The 16,729-nt window shown below is 43.8% G+C and overlaps 1 protein-coding gene across 2 annotated transcripts in view; it reads left to right on the forward strand.

The window, feature by feature from the left end:
* The first annotated feature begins 1,116 nt into the window (after positions 1 to 1,116).
* Positions 1,117 to 16,729, forward strand: part of LOC130524640 (contactin-4) — a 48,062-nt gene continuing 32,449 nt past the window's right edge. For both annotated transcript variants that reach the window (XM_057030936.1, XM_057030937.1), the window contains exon 1: positions 1,117 to 1,254. The gene's annotated coding sequence lies outside the window, so the exon portion shown is untranslated. The remainder of the gene's footprint in view (positions 1,255 to 16,729) is intronic.

Below are 16,729 nucleotides of genomic sequence, written 5' to 3' on the forward strand. Positions count from 1 at the left end.
CCGACAGCAGAACCCTCAACACATTTATTCCGTTTATGAACATTTATGCAGACAGATTTGTGATAAACCAGAAAAACGGGCACCTTTATTCCAGAATATCCTCTATTTTCTTGGAACGACATCCCACAGCGCCTGAATAAAGTGATTTTTGTCCAGAAAATGTTGTGGATTCTGGCAACTTTGACATTCTTAATGGTGGTACGCTGCAGTTTGACTGCGGTGCAGCAGAACGCAGCAGCCAGGTCCTCTGACAAAGAGCTGCGGTTTTCTCCAGCATTGGCTTGTGTTTGTTCCTTGTGGACGGGCTGACGGCAACGCCGTGGTTGGATGTGTGCGACTCCTTCACAGGAGGTCAGAGACACAAGAACTTATAAGAATTGAGGGAAGAAGATGGATGGCTGTCTGGAACTTGATATATATTTCATATTTGCTTTTTATTCCACAAAAACCTGAGGCGAATACAACCAAAATGGTTCTCCACAACCTTTAGAATGCTAAAGCCCTGGCTGCCAATTACTGTGCAGCTTTCTACCTAACGATGTACATACATACACCTTCAACCCTGATTTATTTTCACCAAAGAAATCTTCTACATCAGGATTTTCTGCCATTTAGTCCCAGTTTTTAGACGGCTGTTGCAAACTAAACGAAATGTAAATATGAAATAGAATTTGGTTCCCTGGTGACTTAATAGTGCTGCAAAGTTTTACAGGGTTTCAAAAAGACTTGAGTTTTCCTGCACTCTTTGGTCTTAAAGTGTCAGACTGGTTTCCACACAAATATTTGGTATTAAATGAAGAATATTTTTATGTCCTTGGTGTTTTCTTTCTCGGTTAACTGAATTTGAAATCTCACTTTTAAGGGCAACACTATTTATCCAAATCCCAAAGAAACACATTAATAACATTGTTTGAAAGGGTCTGAGGAGGGTGTCAGCAACAATTTGACAACTTGATTGGAAACTGTTGTTCATCAATAATGCTAAATTTACATCCTTTTAAAAAGCTAAATAATGTTTAATAATGCAAAGTGCACGCGCCAGCAGAGCTTCTATAGAAGGCATGATGAAGAGGGACCAGCTGGGAAATGTTTAATGCAAGAAGGGGTGGTCTGAGTGTGGCTGTCCTTTATTGGTGGGTAGAAAAAACACAGAGACGCACTTTGGAGTTGGCTGCTGGACTCGGACACGCAGGACCGCGGTTCGACGCGCTCAGCCTCTCGTGTCCTGCTGCTCGTCTCTCTTCTCCTGCACAGGTAGGACATGCGTCAAAGTTGTCGCGCTTTGCGGTTGAATATTGTGGAATATTTGCTCCGTTCCCTGTGACTCGCGTTCCCGCACATCGCCGCGCACCGATCCCTCCGCGCGTCTCCGCACACACGCTCACGGTTATCACCGCAGAGAGCGATTTCAGGCTGGCGTCTTCTAGTTCGGCCAACCGTTTGGTCACGCATCCCCATTTTGCAGCATTTCCAGGAAACTTGTGGAGACAACAGTGTTCCCTCCACTCAGTGGAAGCGTCGTGTTCCGGGCAGGTTTGGAGCCGTGAGCATCCGCTCGCCATGACAAGGAATTAGTGCAAGAATGGTGGTTTGTTTGTTTGTTTGTTTGCTTTTAAAAGCTGTAATCATTTTCAGAGGATCAGGTGAAAGACACCTGCAACATGACACCACAGATGGAGTCTGGAAGCTCCCTGAAAGTGTTTTTAATTGAATCTCAGAATCTCTAGTGTTCTATAGTGAAGATGTCAATCATCTTTGAACAATACATTCTAACCACAGAGCATAAGACTAAAATAATCTCGGTATGACGTTCTGTGATTATGTTGTATTTGCATGTGTTTTGATTCAATCACATAGTTCCAGGGTGTGTGTTGGTGTGTGTTATGAGAGGCCCTCAGCATATTATCACACCCTCCTTCTAATGGACCTACACTAAACACTCCACGATCGAAGCCCTCTGTCGCAGAGGCCAGTGAAATCATGATTAATTTCCCTCTTTGAAGCCTAATTTCCAGAGCACTGACTTGTCATGTTCATGTCAATTAGTCTCAGGATTGTGATCTTTAATACATTTAGGTTCCTCGTGCCCTTCTTGTCTCTTAACAAGAGAAAACAGAGACTTCAGCTGCCTCACCAACACTACTGATGAAAAATTATGGAACAAATGAGCAGTTAAAAATCTTTAATCTGTGTGTGTGTGCGCGTGTGTGTGTGTGTGTTTGCAGGGCTTATAGTCTCACATTTCCCGGGCTCAGTCAGTCTGCACAGGTAGTGTGAGCTGCAGGCTAATCTTCACAGGGATGATAGAGATAACAGTGATGTATGAAGGTTTAACACCCAGAGCTGACTGTTGTCTCGCTGAGGTCAGCTCTGGGATACAGAGGAGTCCTTCAGCCGGCTCCTCTCCCGCCTGCACGGACCTGGCAGGTGGACACGGCCAGGGGCCGCCTCCGTGGTCCCAGCCGGCAGGAGTCTTGAATGACGGATGAGCGGTTCCCCTTCAGACATCTGTCAGTCGCGTCCGCGCTCTAATTTAAATACTTAATAGGCAGCCTTGGTGGTTACATCAGACCATTTTATGTCCACTGAGATATCATTTAAATATCTGCTAAAGATGCACTCGGTTTGATACAACATACATGGTGGAGCCAACATCTGGCGGGGTGGATGCAGTCTCACCCCCAGAGCTGGTTTCTGTAGTTTTGTGCACGTGTTGAACGTGCTGTCTCCATGTTGGACTGCCAAGGGGAAATCCAGAGGTTTTTGTCCACAATAATGTCAGTTGAGCCCACGTTACTGGGTTTGAACTCCATTATACCTTCTGAAATGCAGAATAAATTGAAATATGCAGTGTTATCTATGTCAGAGCGTGCTCCGGAATATTAATATTGTGTGTGCTCGTTATTCTTTCACATCAAGTCTTGGTTTTAATCACATCCACAGTGACGGTCTGTGATATACGTTAATAAATGATCCAATATTACTGACATTATGGATTATGGATGTTTCATTTGTGTATTTTAGTTCTGGTTTGAACGGTTGAGAGGCAGCATGTCATTCAGTACATGTAATTAACCTGTGAGCTCACTGGGCTGCTAATGACATTGTGAAATGTGATGATTATATTAAGCAGATGTGCACAATCAAAGCGTTACATTTTCCAGTGTTCCTCTGTTTCCCTGCTGCATCCACGCTGGATGTCATGTATTCCATAATTGGCGCATATAACATGAAAACAAAGTAAAATGTGATGCAAAAAAAAAGAAGCATGCAAATAATCAGCTGTCAGCGTTTCATGGCATCAAATAAAATGAACCATTTAAGCCACGAATGAAGGTAAAAATACGTATTGTCCTGACATTTGCCTCTTCACCTCAAGACTCTTAAAAAAACAGTACCGGCCCATTTATATTCATCATTGATATCCTCTCTGTTTTAGTTTATAAAAAAACAACTGAAAAACCTTCTCCTATAAACCCTGCAGTGGTCATAAGAGCTAAATCACAATGTTAGAAAAACACCTCTGTGCTCCTGAAATCTGCAGGTCATCTGTGTGATTTAGTGCATCCAGGACTGGATGGAGGAATATAGATCCGTGGGACCCGATCACTCCTAAGCAACCCTGCAGGCTCTGGATTAGACGTCATTTTTCTGTATTGGGAATGACCCTTCGGTCACGGGGGCTCCGCGTGGTCATTTCATGAGAGAATGCACACCGGAGACGGAATACATTATTTGATATGGTCAATTCATTTCATTGTTGTCAGTTGATGATTAATCCAGGGAGGAAGTGTGATTATGGCTGTGGGATTGCTTGTCTGCTGCCTGTCAGCAGGGACGGTCTGATATATGAGGCGTCATTTAAAGAGACACAGCGGTCTAATAAGTAGATTAAAAATGGTGCTATTAAACACCCGTCTGATGGCAATCTAATAGTTAATTAATAGGTCTGACTGTTTATATTGCAGCCTTTTATGCCCATAGAAATCCTCTCTGTATTCTGGGGCTTCACAGCTTCAGTTAATGTATTTGTCTGCAGAGTAATTGCTGAATTCCTAAAGCTCTAATCTCTTTCTTTGTGTGTCTCAGTGAATCTGCAGTGCTCTCAAAATGAAATAGTGATTAGTTCATAAATCAGTGCAAAGGTTTATTGATCTAGAATGATAAAGTCTCTTGTAGCATGCAGCACATTGGCTCCTGTAGAAACGCTGCGTAATTGTGACAGCAAAGTAAATATCTACACATATTTGTCAGTAATGGCTGTCAAAAACCCATCTACCCTTCATTAGCCCGGGTCAATACTGCAGTAGAGATTTTTCAACATTCCGATAATGGCGGCGGAGACGGATGTAGAGCGCGCTGCTCCGGAGCTGCAGAAGTCCGCCGAGACCGGGAGAGGTTGTGGTTTGGAGAGCGACACTGCGGGAGGCCAGAAAAACAGGACAGAGTGGTGACCTTTACTCTCTGATGGAGCCTGACAGCTGCTTGATGGAGGCACCGCAGCCTGGATAATGTTAAATTATAGCTGACAAGGAGCTGCGAGGAAGCCATAAAGCTGAAGGAGGAACATTGGAATAAGTGAAGACACCAGGGCAGCAGCCGTGCAGAAGGAAAACAGGAACGCTGGCTGAAGTTCTTCATGTCGGCCGTTGAGTTGAGGGCCGCAGCCTGGTCGACCCGTCCGACCTGGCGCAACATGGAACACGCTCGCATCTTTGGTTTGATTTGTTCTGTGCTTTTCTCAGCAGAATTGTTACCTCTGGGTGATCTGCCTTTGTCTAATGCTCCTTGGCAGAAGAAGTCGGTCTTATGAATAAATCAGAGCTGTCACTTTCTCTCCTTTGAAGGATGGCGAATAGAATTACGGCGTGCCGTACCACCCTGAACCGGAGCCCGCTTTCATCTTTTTGCCCTCTCGTGAGCTAAAAATAGAGCAAAGCAGTAAAGCGTTGTCTACTGGCTGCGCCGGTGCATTTCATGAATTATTCGCATTTCTGTATTTTTACAACAGTTTTTAGAATCCAAAATTAATGAGAAGCCGTTGTTGAAGTTGTGGCTCCAGGAGCAGCAGCTATTTCAATCAGCGGATCACGTCCTGTCCTTGACCTTCTCTCTGATTTAATGCGCTAAACTTTCCAAGAATTTCAAGATGAAAGTTTTCAGGAATGAGATTGTCACCAACAGTTGTTGGTTTTTTATTTTTGCTGCCCTGCATATAAAAAGCCGTTAACGATTTTTACCATCACGTGTCTTCTACGTGGAAGCAGCTGCAGGTTTTAAGGTCCTGTTAGACCGGTCCTGATGTTACGTTGGGGGCACTTGCGGCCGACTCTGAACACATGGTCTTGGCTTTGGCGGGGCACTCGGTGGACCTTCTTCCCTGATGGCTTTTTCCCATGAATATTAAATACAACAGTAACATTTGGGTGCAGCATGGTTATGAATTCAAATAGGAAAACCGAGTTGTTTACGCCGACTTCACAAAGTAGATCCTTGGCGTGAGTGAAAACATCTCGGAGCACTGCTGTGAATTTATTACAAACCAGGTTTTCAGACAGAGTCTGAGGATTGAAGATGACAGGATTAAATCTCAGGAAGGAGATGGCAGCCGGGATTATGCTCTTCTAACAAATCCTCAGTTGCCGCTGTTCTTCGGCTTCTACATTAAAAGTTGGGCAACACCTGCACAACGCTGATAGAAAGTCGGTGTGATCCTTTTCCACTTTTGCTGTCTGGAAGAAGATGCACGACACTCCTTTGCTGTCTGGAATGTGTCTCTGTGTGTGGAAGCGCTTGGTGAAAAATCCATTTTGTTGCCAATCAGCCACCGTAGATTTCCTGGTGCTCTCAATAAAGGCCCATTATTCCACAGACGGATGCGCTCGCCCTTGTGTCTCTCTTTTCCTCTTCCTAAATGGCAGAATACCTGATGACCCCACAGCAGTTTAAGCAATCATGCAAAGGTTTTTAATTTTTTTTGCAGCATTAGGAGCCATATCTGGCTTTGGAAACAGAATGTGTGGTTTCAGTGGACCCACGCTCCACCAGTTCCACCGAGAAGCCCACAATCAATATTCCTAATTACACCTTAAAGCCAACAATGTTGAATTCAATCCTCCCACTTGACTCTGGCATCGGTGCAGCTCTCTGCTCACCGCTGCCTTGCCTCAATCCTTTTGTTTCCAGCCGCAGGAATACAGTAAGTTAGTGGAAATTACTTTCTGTCTGGCACCTCCATCCATCAAACCCTGTCTCACTTCCTATCTGATGTTGACGAACGATGCGAGTGCATGTGATGTTTCATGAATTCATGGGCTTGTTGACGCTTGACGCATCAAGGCCTATTTTTAAACTCCATTCACCCACGATTGGCACTGATTGAGAATGACACCGGAGAGCGATTTCGATTACATGTTAGCATTTATCTGGACATCACCTAGTTCCTTAAATAAGAATATGCAAAGATGTAAATATGTGAATATATGTGTGGGAGCTGGTGCTGTCTGCATGCATTGGGGCCATATTATTCCATCCTGACAGATGATATGACTGTTAGTCACCTCACCACTGGGGTGTGGTAGCATCTCACCTTTAGCTCGAGCGTGACGTCAGAACCAGAGTCGGCAGTAACACCCGAACATTTGATGGTTCACATAAATGCTTCCTCCTCAGACCTCTCTGAGCACGTGTGGAACACGATACGCTACACTGGAAAAATGAGTGGATGCTAAGAGCATAATGAGAACTTCCTCGCTATTAAGCCCAGTTTCCAAACCCATCTCTTATAATCTACAGAGAAGCATAAATGTGCACCTTGCCAGCCTGCAGCGTGATTAATGCACTGCACACAGAAATGGATTTGCGATGAAGCAGTCATGTGATGAGCTGCTTACACTCGCAATAAACCTGCACCTCCGCAATACTGCAGCTCCCTCTGTGTTCATGTCAGCGTTTGCATGGCAAATATTCACAGTGGTGGATGCGTGTGACCACGGGGAATTATCCGTGACACAGACGTTGGCGCTGTAATGAGTGTTTTCAGAGCCCGTGGTGCTCACCTCTCTTTGTGGAGAAGGTAGGATGGTCAAAGGTGTGTGTGGCTGCTTTTGGTGTGTATCCCTGCGGCCTGGCTGGGCTCTGTTCACTACCCTGCATCACTGTCAGTTCTTTGACCCTGTGACTCCCCCCCATTCCCTCCAGACTGCAGTCCACCTCCCAGCATTGCTCCGCAACATATTGTTTCAGTCAGTCCTTATTTTTAATTCTTATTTTAATTTGCACAAAGTAAATTAGCTCAAGCCATCCGTGACCATTCCGGACCTTTGACACTGTCCCTTTTTTACCACGTTGACTGACTTTGAATTGATTGAGCTTTATCTCCACGACCACGGGGCTTTAGCTCCTTGTTGCGCCTCCTGCAGAAGAAGCCTCAGCAAGCAGGGATTTATCAGTATTTTTGCCCTTAATAGCACGGTGGCATAGAAACCAGTTGGAAGGTCTCATGTATGAGGAGTGTGCTCATCCCTCAGCCTGACTGCTGTGCATTGTGATTTCATTTCCCACAGGAATGTTCTTACATTTCGTCCCAGAGCAAAATTGTGTTAAACTCAAATAGCTATTTCCTCTAAATAGAAAACATGTCCTGAAGATGCAGTGGTATTGCTGTGCATCCACACCACAGCTATTCTTTCATCAACAAATATAGATTGTTATTTGGTCAAACAATAACCGGACCTGGGTTGTAGCAATTTTTGGTGAAATTTAAGTCTTAAGTGAGTTAGAAGCCAAACTAGAAAATAAAACCCACAATATCCTAATATTTCTAAGAGAAAAGCTGCTGCTGGACTCGACCTGGTCATGATTGGATTAGATGGGGGCTTTCTGTCATGTGCTTTTGTTTGGAGGGAGAAGGCAGGCGGGCGCGTGGCTTCACCTGTGATGAGTGAAGCCCCGACCTGCCCGATGGTGGAGGATGGATGGCTTCAAACTACAAGGTCCAAGAGAAATGTGCCCGCTGCGCCGTCCGGGAATAGTGAGGAAATGATTCATTTTCAGCATCACTTCACCCAGGATGATCTCATTACTTTTCGTGAGTGGACGGTCCCCCGGATGAGAACGTGGCGGTCCCGCAGAGTCGAGGCAGAGCCTGGCATGTGCGCCATCACACGTCACCTCTGGCACGGCGAATAGAGACAATATTATACAACCATCACAACACATCTCTTAGGGGAAAGATGAATCGTCTGTGCCGACAGAAACACACCCAGTGGTGAGCGGTGACCGTCTGTTTAACCATTTCTGTTGTTCTTGGTCTGCGATTCATTATTATTCATCATTTCCAATGTTTGATAAGATGTAGTCTAATTAAAGCATGAATATAGGACTGAATAATCAAAATCTGATAACCGGTTTTGAACATGGATATCAGGAGCGTGTCACACCTCCGTGTGCGCTAATTAAAATGAGGTAAGACTCGATATCTGAGCGATGCGGCAGCACGCCTCCTGTTTTAGCTCGCTCAGAATCCCTGCGTACCTTCTTAGAAGAAACGGGAAAGATTAAACACGTATAATACATTACATTTCTAGACTCAAAAATCAAGATAAAAGCTTTGCTTATATATATATGTATTTATGTATGTTTAAGCACCACAAGTACGGCTTTTGAACTTGTTGGGCATCTTCGACTGCATGCACAAGTAAAAGTATCATTCAGCCTTTCTTATTAGCCTAGTGTGTCCTTTTAGAGTTATTCTGCATTAACTTGAGCTCATGTTTGTACTTTAAAAGAGGAACATCATGTTTTAATGAGGACAGGTCACCTTTTTTAGCCCCAAAATCAAGCGTGCTGCCTAAATTACTGGTGGACATTCTGAAATGTCCTCATTAAGTCTCCGTTTGGAACGTGTGTTAATAATATTCAGTTTTTCAAATGACAGTGTTCCAAACAAGTGCTTCATTAGTTGGCTTTCATATTAAACCCTGAGGTGTTGACGGTGGCCTGCTCTCACATGACCCTCACAAACCAACACCTGGTTTGTTTAACCCGCTCACCTTTCTTTTTATTGCCCTTAATTTTAAAAAGTCTTTCATTTTTGGTAGTCCCCATTGTGCCACTGATACCAGTACTGACAACCTCTTGATCCCAACCTCTTTTGGTCCGTTCAACCTGTTTCCTTTGTAAAAAAAAAAAAAAAAAAAAAAACGAATTTCTTTTTTTGCTATGGACTGCACCTTTCATACATTTTTATGCACAATTCTAAGAGGGTTTGAGTGAAAATTGACCTTCCAGCATAGAGCAGCCAGATGGAGAAGCAGCACAGACACAGAATACACTGTCGGAACATTTTTACACCCTGAATACAGATGCAATTCTTGGAATAAAAACATGTAAGGGAGTCAAAGTTGGCTGTGACGCGCCCACCCTCACTCCTTACACTGACTGTGTATTGATCCGGATTCTTATGTACTCTTAATTAATTGCTGTATTTGTGGGGTCCACATGCGTAAGAAGACAGCTGAAAATCCCACGAGGCTGTTTGTGTGTGTTGAATCAGTTGACTTCGCCATGTTGGCTTTGCCAAGGTTGCATATATTGCTTTAAAGGGGTGACGTGCTCTCTGCTGACGCTGCCCTTGATGTCTCTGAAGCGACATGGATAAGAAGGTAAGACTCAGCAGACCCTGCTGTAAATACCTGAGGGCTTTTCCCTCTCAAAGGGACGCGTAATCACAGTTCTTTGATTAGCAATGTTTCTCTTTCTAGTTCCAGAGTGATTGGGCAGCATTTTGTACAGCATTGACAGAATGGTCCCAGTTCTGAACTACAAGGAAGTGGTTCTGCTCGGTCTTTAACAGCTGCCTACCACTAGGGGGTGATCAAGCAGCTTCGGAAAATCCCTGAAGATCTACATGCTAATTTGTGTAACAGCAATTGATCGATTACATTGATCTGTATCTCCATCCTAGAAAAGTGTGTTTCTGGTTTTAACCAGTTTTACAACAGGAGCAGAAGGGGAGCATGTGGCGATGTTTGGATCTTCCTGTTTTCCCCTCAATGCAAATGTTCAGCCACCGGAGAAAAACGGCAGCAGACCAGTTTTAAAAAAGAACTGAATGAAGCAGACAGAAATGTACCAGAAACGTGGGAGATGTCACACCTCCGTGCCTCGGATGTAAGAACACACACAAGTACTGACCCATTTCTGGCCCATTTTCCATCTCCAGTTTGACAGATCCATTCCAGGATCCAACCAAGTCATGTGATCCTACAAGAAATGTGGTATTTTTATTCCAACACATCAGTGAATGATGTTTTTTTGATGTTGATTTTGAGAGATTGTCTTTGATCCCTTTTTCTGTGATCCTGACATCACCGAGGTGCCTCCTCTCCCCCCCCTGAACCCCAGCAGAGACAGAAGGCAGGCCACGGAGCCCGGCTGTGGGAGCTGAATGGGATTTGGGAACTTGGCACTCCATTATTCATTCTGAAACGAGCGTCCCACTGAACGCCTCCCTGAGTTTATCTTAATCTGGACAGATGAAGTCACAGTCGTGTTTGTCACTTTTATAGCCATTGTAATCACACTTCCATCAGCCATTACTGGCGATGTCAGAATTCTTGACGACCTAAAGATGTTTATTTATAGCTTATCAAGTGGAATCAGGATGAATTGATTTGCTCTGGAAATAAATAAATACTGTTAAACATTTAAGTCTCGTTGTGGAGGTTGTCTCAAACTTTCCACACTGGAAGAGAGACAAGGAAGTTAAATCATATTTTTCCGATCTGACATTTATCATATGGCTCCGTGCACACGTCGGCTTAGTATTTAAAGTGACAAGTCCTTTTGATAAATCTATCTTGCATATACAGCTGGTCAAAGATGTTCTAATACTCCTGAGCGTCTGCTAAAATCTATGCATGTCCGGGGAGATAAGAATTTCATTATGCTCCCAAGGACTATAAAAGTCAAATGGGAATTGGGCTCAGATGGTTTGTCTCTGCATCTCAATGATTTTGTACACACAACTCTCCTTTTGTTTCCTTTCCTTCTTCTTGAGAACTATTTGCCTTTTATGCCCTGCGCTCAATGTAACACCAGGTTGTCACTTGAGACAAAGTTTGTTTTTTACCTACCCGGAAAAATCTGTTTCATTAACTCTAATGGGGTCCGGAAGATGCTGTGATTCTGGAAAATGATTCCTTGATATTCATAAATTTGTCACATTTGCAGCATATGTGCTGCTGTAATAACCAACAACATGGGTTCGATGGACAAGGAACAGACGCCACAGATTAAAGGGGCCTGGTTAGGGAAATAAAATCCCTGATTTGTGTTGTGTACAACGTAATCCTCGTGATCAGCTTCAAATAGGAGAAAAGTGGAGCCATTTTTAGTGAACAGAAACAATTTCCCTGACAACCCCTCAGCGAGGCATTCCAGCTAAGAGAAGCCAGGATCTTAATGAGTTGAGGACTTTAATTGCGAGGACGTCTTTGTTTCTTTTTAAGTGCAGTGTGAGGACAGAGGCTCACTCTGGTGAAGCTCTGTGACAGGATGTCTTTTATTTCCTCAAAGTTTAGACATTGAATTGATACATTTTGCTTGTTTATGCTCCGACTCTTCTTGGTCCTGAGAGAACTTTATCTGTGGATGGATAAAATGTTTTTCAACGGTCACCAAGAATTAAAAGGGATTTGCTGCGACATTCAAATTATTATTTGTTCATGCACAACCCAGATTCAGGGCTGTTTGCACACCAAAAGGCTTTTAATTTGCTGAAAAGTAAAGCAGCAGCAGCAGAAAGAAAAAGTAGTGTTAGTTAAGGCTTCTGATTCAACACATCCCCCATAAGCAGCGTTAGTGCTGCACTTCTGAGCCACGGGGCTGTCGTTCCGAGGGGCTGTTGTTCCCTTTGGCTTGAATGGCTGACTGCAGCTGTTAGCAGTTTTAACTGCTTTACTGAATTAATTCAGCATCTGTTTCCTTATCCAAATCCACACTCCTCACCCAGAAAGTCCCTTTAAATTCCAAAGATTTAAACAAACCAAGAAAGTGGAGAGCAAACACATTTTGTGTCTATGGATGATGTCCTCAGTCATGTACTGGCACCTTCCAGATGCCCTTTAAATGAATGGATTTGGTCTCCTCCCAGTCAATGATGTGGATTTCTCTTTTAAAATGTTCCAGCAGGAAAGCTTTAACGCCATTATTTCTATCCTGCTGGTCTTCCTCAACAAGATTTAGAGCACAAATTCCACTTTTTTCTATCGATATTATCGATAACATTCCATTGCAATTGATGAAATGCTGTCATCAAAGATTAGACATTTCCATTTTGTTATGGAACATCTCAACAAAGGAAAAAGTCAGACAATCCCAAGATCTGATTCCAGTCAGGAGGACTCTTCAGATGGAATATAATGAAGCTGTGTAACTTCTGGAGGTCTCTAACACTTTGGGATGATAACCTTTTGAAGTGCTACAGGATATATAACCTCTGGAAACACAGTCGTGTGTTGACCATTAACTCTGATGCATGTTAAATTCTCTTGAGGTTTCAAACTCACAGACAGGCTTAAATATTTAATTTTGCTTCTCGTACGACATTTGAAGCCACGGATTATAGTTCAGAATTCAGGAAGTCCCAATGATACCTTTTTAAAGTTTCAACAGCATTTCCAGGCACATCTTCTGTTTTCTGTCTCTTTTGTTGTAGATTGTGTTTATTTGAGCTGCCAGTCACAAAAGGACAACTGCTTGCTTTCAGAATGAGTGACCTAACCTCTCAGGTGACTTGTCATGTCACCTGTCATCAGATTGTTGGAGGATTTAAAAGTGTCAGGTATTACAAGATCTCCACTTTAAACAAGCAGGCTCATGGTAAAGGTCACCGACACTTCAGACCCACAAACCCCAATTACATGACTGGGATGGTAGAAATGTTATCAGAGAAATAAAAGTGCACCTGCTTTCCAAACTGGATGCCACAGACCAATGTTCTTGGGGGGGTGGTTCCTTCCAGTGTGGACGACCTTTAAATCCACACAGGATGCGTTTACTTCCCTCTCACCTGTGTCTTATCGCAAGATTCTTCCTCTTTTTTTTATTTCACTTCAATTTATGGGAAGAAAATGAAGAGCTGTGGAGTTTTAGTGGCTACCTACTCCTCCCTGGCTTGTTTCGGTCCCTTTTCCACAGCTAATAATGGCAAATTCAGCAAAGGCAAATCCAATGCAAAAGCACTTCGCCGCAGTGTAGTCCATTTCATGAATGCCTTATCATGGACAGACCAGAACCAGAACACCAGAACCATGGAAACTGTTGCTGACAAGAGCACGTTGACTGTTTGGGACTTGTCGCTTCTGCCAACGTAGCAGCTAGCTAGCGGCCAGCAACGTTGATGATAGCGAGAGTCAAGTGGTGTCCCGTTTCATAGGGGACTGCTGTGTTGCCTCTGCCACACCCTATTGAGGGACAAGTGTAGACCAAGGGGAAGGGGGGTAAAAAGGGGTATTGGGATTCAGCCCAAGTCCTAAACTCATTTATTTCAGACCGTCTGACTCACGTCTGCAGACTGGTTCCAAACCTTGTCTTCCCTGTGACTTTCATACACCAGCTCCACAAAGACCAATGGGGATGCAAGAAAAGAGCAAGGGAGCGATAACGGCATGAGACATGCAGATAAAACCCCATATGGGCACGGTAACGAGCTCAGAAAGTGATCTTTTAAGACTCTTTTGGTCTGAACTTGGCAAGACTGGCAGTTCACCAGAGGGGCCGCAATCATGCAAGCTCTGTCCGCAGCCTTAGATGTGCATTCATTTGCAGTATTCTCCTCTTATTAGTCTATAATTTTTCTCATTCTTTACGATTCTGACTACGCCATATTGTACAGTGTTAAAGTTATGGCCTGCGAATGAACTCGGCTTGTTACCATAGTCTAAATAAACATAAAACTGCATTTAATAAAACGTTTAGGGCAGAACAGATCTGACAAATCCTAGGGTGAGGCGGCAGGGTGAACCCATTTTGGTTTTGGCCCCGCGTGAAATCATGTGATATGTTTGATTGACGTTTTTTTTTACTAAGAATCGCGTTCTGCATCATGGCATTTCCTTCCCAATGAGTCCTGCCAACCATCTAATTGGACTTGGTGTGAGATATCAAATTGTTTTACAGGCTCTAGGAGCTAAGAGAAAACTGCTCCTTCAAGGTTTTCAGGAAAGTGCGTGCTAGCACTCTACTTCCTGTTTTAGCTTGACAGCTCAGTCAGACATTTACAATTTCACACTGATGAGCATCAGAAAGAGTCTGTTAACAGCTGTTTGAAATTTAAAAAGGGAAAAGCATTTTATCTTCAGTTTTAAAGCCCTGGATTTGCAAAGCTTTGAGATCATTTACCCTCAAAACACTCATTTAATCATGCATGAGACATTTTTCTACTCATTAAAATATCAGCGTGACTGGTGTCCAGTCTGTCCTGTGTTCCAGCATCAAAAGGCTTCATATTGTGGATTATATCTCCATTTCTCTGCTGGGCAATTGATCTAGAACCGACTGGCTTTACATAATTGGGTTGTAAAAGATTGCTCCACTCTTTGAGGTACACATCAATCTCTGCACCTATTAAAAGGACTGAAGTAAATCTTATACTCATTTTAATTGTTTATTATTCATGGTATATATCAGAGGTGTGTGTCTATGCGGCCTGCCTCTTTGCTCTTTTGCTAAAGAGTGACTGACGGTGTGGATGTTCTGCAGCCGGGCGGCAGCAGGTGTGAGCCGTGATTGCCATTTTCCAGTTCTGCTGCTGAGACCTTGTTGAGTTGATGGAAACACCTCTAACACTTCTGATTGACTTTATACCAAAGCTTCCTGGTCTGAAGCTGTTTATTCTCACACAAAGATGAAGCTGAGCATCCCGTTGACTACAATAATCACCCGCTGGAGTTTGCATTAAGGCTTGAGTGAGTGGTGGGAAACAGGCTCTAGTCAATATTTAACCGACTCCTTCTCACTCCGAACACAGCAAACCAAATCAAAGCTGCAGCAGATCAGTTAAACTAGGGGCCTCTGTTTAATTAACACTAATGGTGGGGACTGCACCTATATTTGGTAGGAATTGGCCAGACTTTCACAGACTTTTCAAGGAAAAACTCCCCTTTAACAGGAAGAAACCTGGAGAGGAGGAGGAGGAGGAGGAGGAGGAGGAGGAGGAGGAGGAGGAGGAGGAGGAGGAGGAGGAGGAGGAGGAGGAGGAGGAGGAGGAGGAGGAGGAGGAGGAGGAGGAGGAGGAGGAGGAGGAGGAGGAGGAGGAGGAGGAGGAGGAGGAGGAGGAGGAGGAGGGAGGAGGAGGAGGAGGAGGAGGAGGAGGCCGCCTATGGCAGCATAACATAATGGTAGCCTAGTAATTAAACAACCCTGACCCTCTAAGTATGATAATTAGTCTGACTAGATTAAGACACTAGAATAATGACTGCAACTACAGAATTACTGTCTCAGAGAGGAAGGGTTGAAGTGTAATCTTAGAAGGAGAGGAGTCAGCCTCCCGTACCTGGACACGGAGCTGGTTCTATGGTGCTTTGAGAATGAGACGGTGCATTTAGACTAGTTAAGAGGTCTGAGGTCAACCTGACTTCCAGGGCAGGAGGAAATAATTGCACAGCAGAGGGGATGCTCAGCACTCTTCATTTTATAATTGCTTCTTTCTCACCTCATCTTGAAAAGTAATTTATTGTAGCAGTTTATAATAACTTTACCACTTATCTTTAAAGTCACAACGTGCTTTGTCTTTGCATTAAATGACTTTAATGGAATTGAAGTTTTAATTTTAATGACCATACATTGTGATACCTGTTGAGCATTTTATTTAATTTAAACGTATTTATATAAGAGGGTTTCTGCACTGAACACTTCAACGCACACTTGTAGTTTGGAGGCTCAGATGAAATTCAATCCCAACCATTTTTCATACCTGAATTGAAAGTAGAACCTTTGTTCCACTCCTCAAGCATCCTCTTCATCTCTATCAGCAGAGTTGCGTTTGTTATAATTATATGACTTATTAAAAAAAACGTGCAGTTTGACTTCTTGATGTAACAGTGGGATAATCCAAATGGTCAGGACCGACACAGTGGTGCACACCTGAGGATAACAGAAATAGTTCATCTCAAAGGCTGAATGGGAATGTTAAGCCCACTCTTACTTTTGTCTTTGACCGTCTCACCTGCAGCTTTGCAGAACCGGGTCCTACAGTTTAACCACATGTCCTCTGCTGTTGCTATGATGCAATGATAACACTGCTGCCACTCAGACGCCTCATTTTGGACACATGTGACGTCATAAATAACATGCCAGGTTGGGTTTGTTCCAGCTAAGGCCATTATTGCTGGGTAAACCTATTTCTGTCCAACATTTCCCGTTTTATTTTCCTCCTGCAGCTGCAGTTCCTGCCGGGTGGGAATAATGAAGACGGTGTGTCCGGACTCGTGAGTCAGCAGCTTGCTGGTCCTGATAAATGCAGAAAAGTCAGTGGAATCACTTCAGGTTTGCAACAAACTGACCCAGTTGCCACGGGCCTCAAAGCCAAGCGTTATATCTCAGAGAAGGAGTTGTCCTTTTCCCGGTCCGGCCATTGTTTCCGCTGCCTTTGTCACAGATGGGGTTTGGCCTACTGGTTTGCAGCTGGCTCACTCGGTTGCTTTGAAGCCACTCGGAGCCTGGA

Source organism: Takifugu flavidus, chromosome 4, assembly GCF_003711565.1.
Source record: "Takifugu flavidus isolate HTHZ2018 chromosome 4, ASM371156v2, whole genome shotgun sequence".
NCBI classification, from domain to species: domain Eukaryota; kingdom Metazoa; phylum Chordata; class Actinopteri; order Tetraodontiformes; family Tetraodontidae; genus Takifugu; species Takifugu flavidus.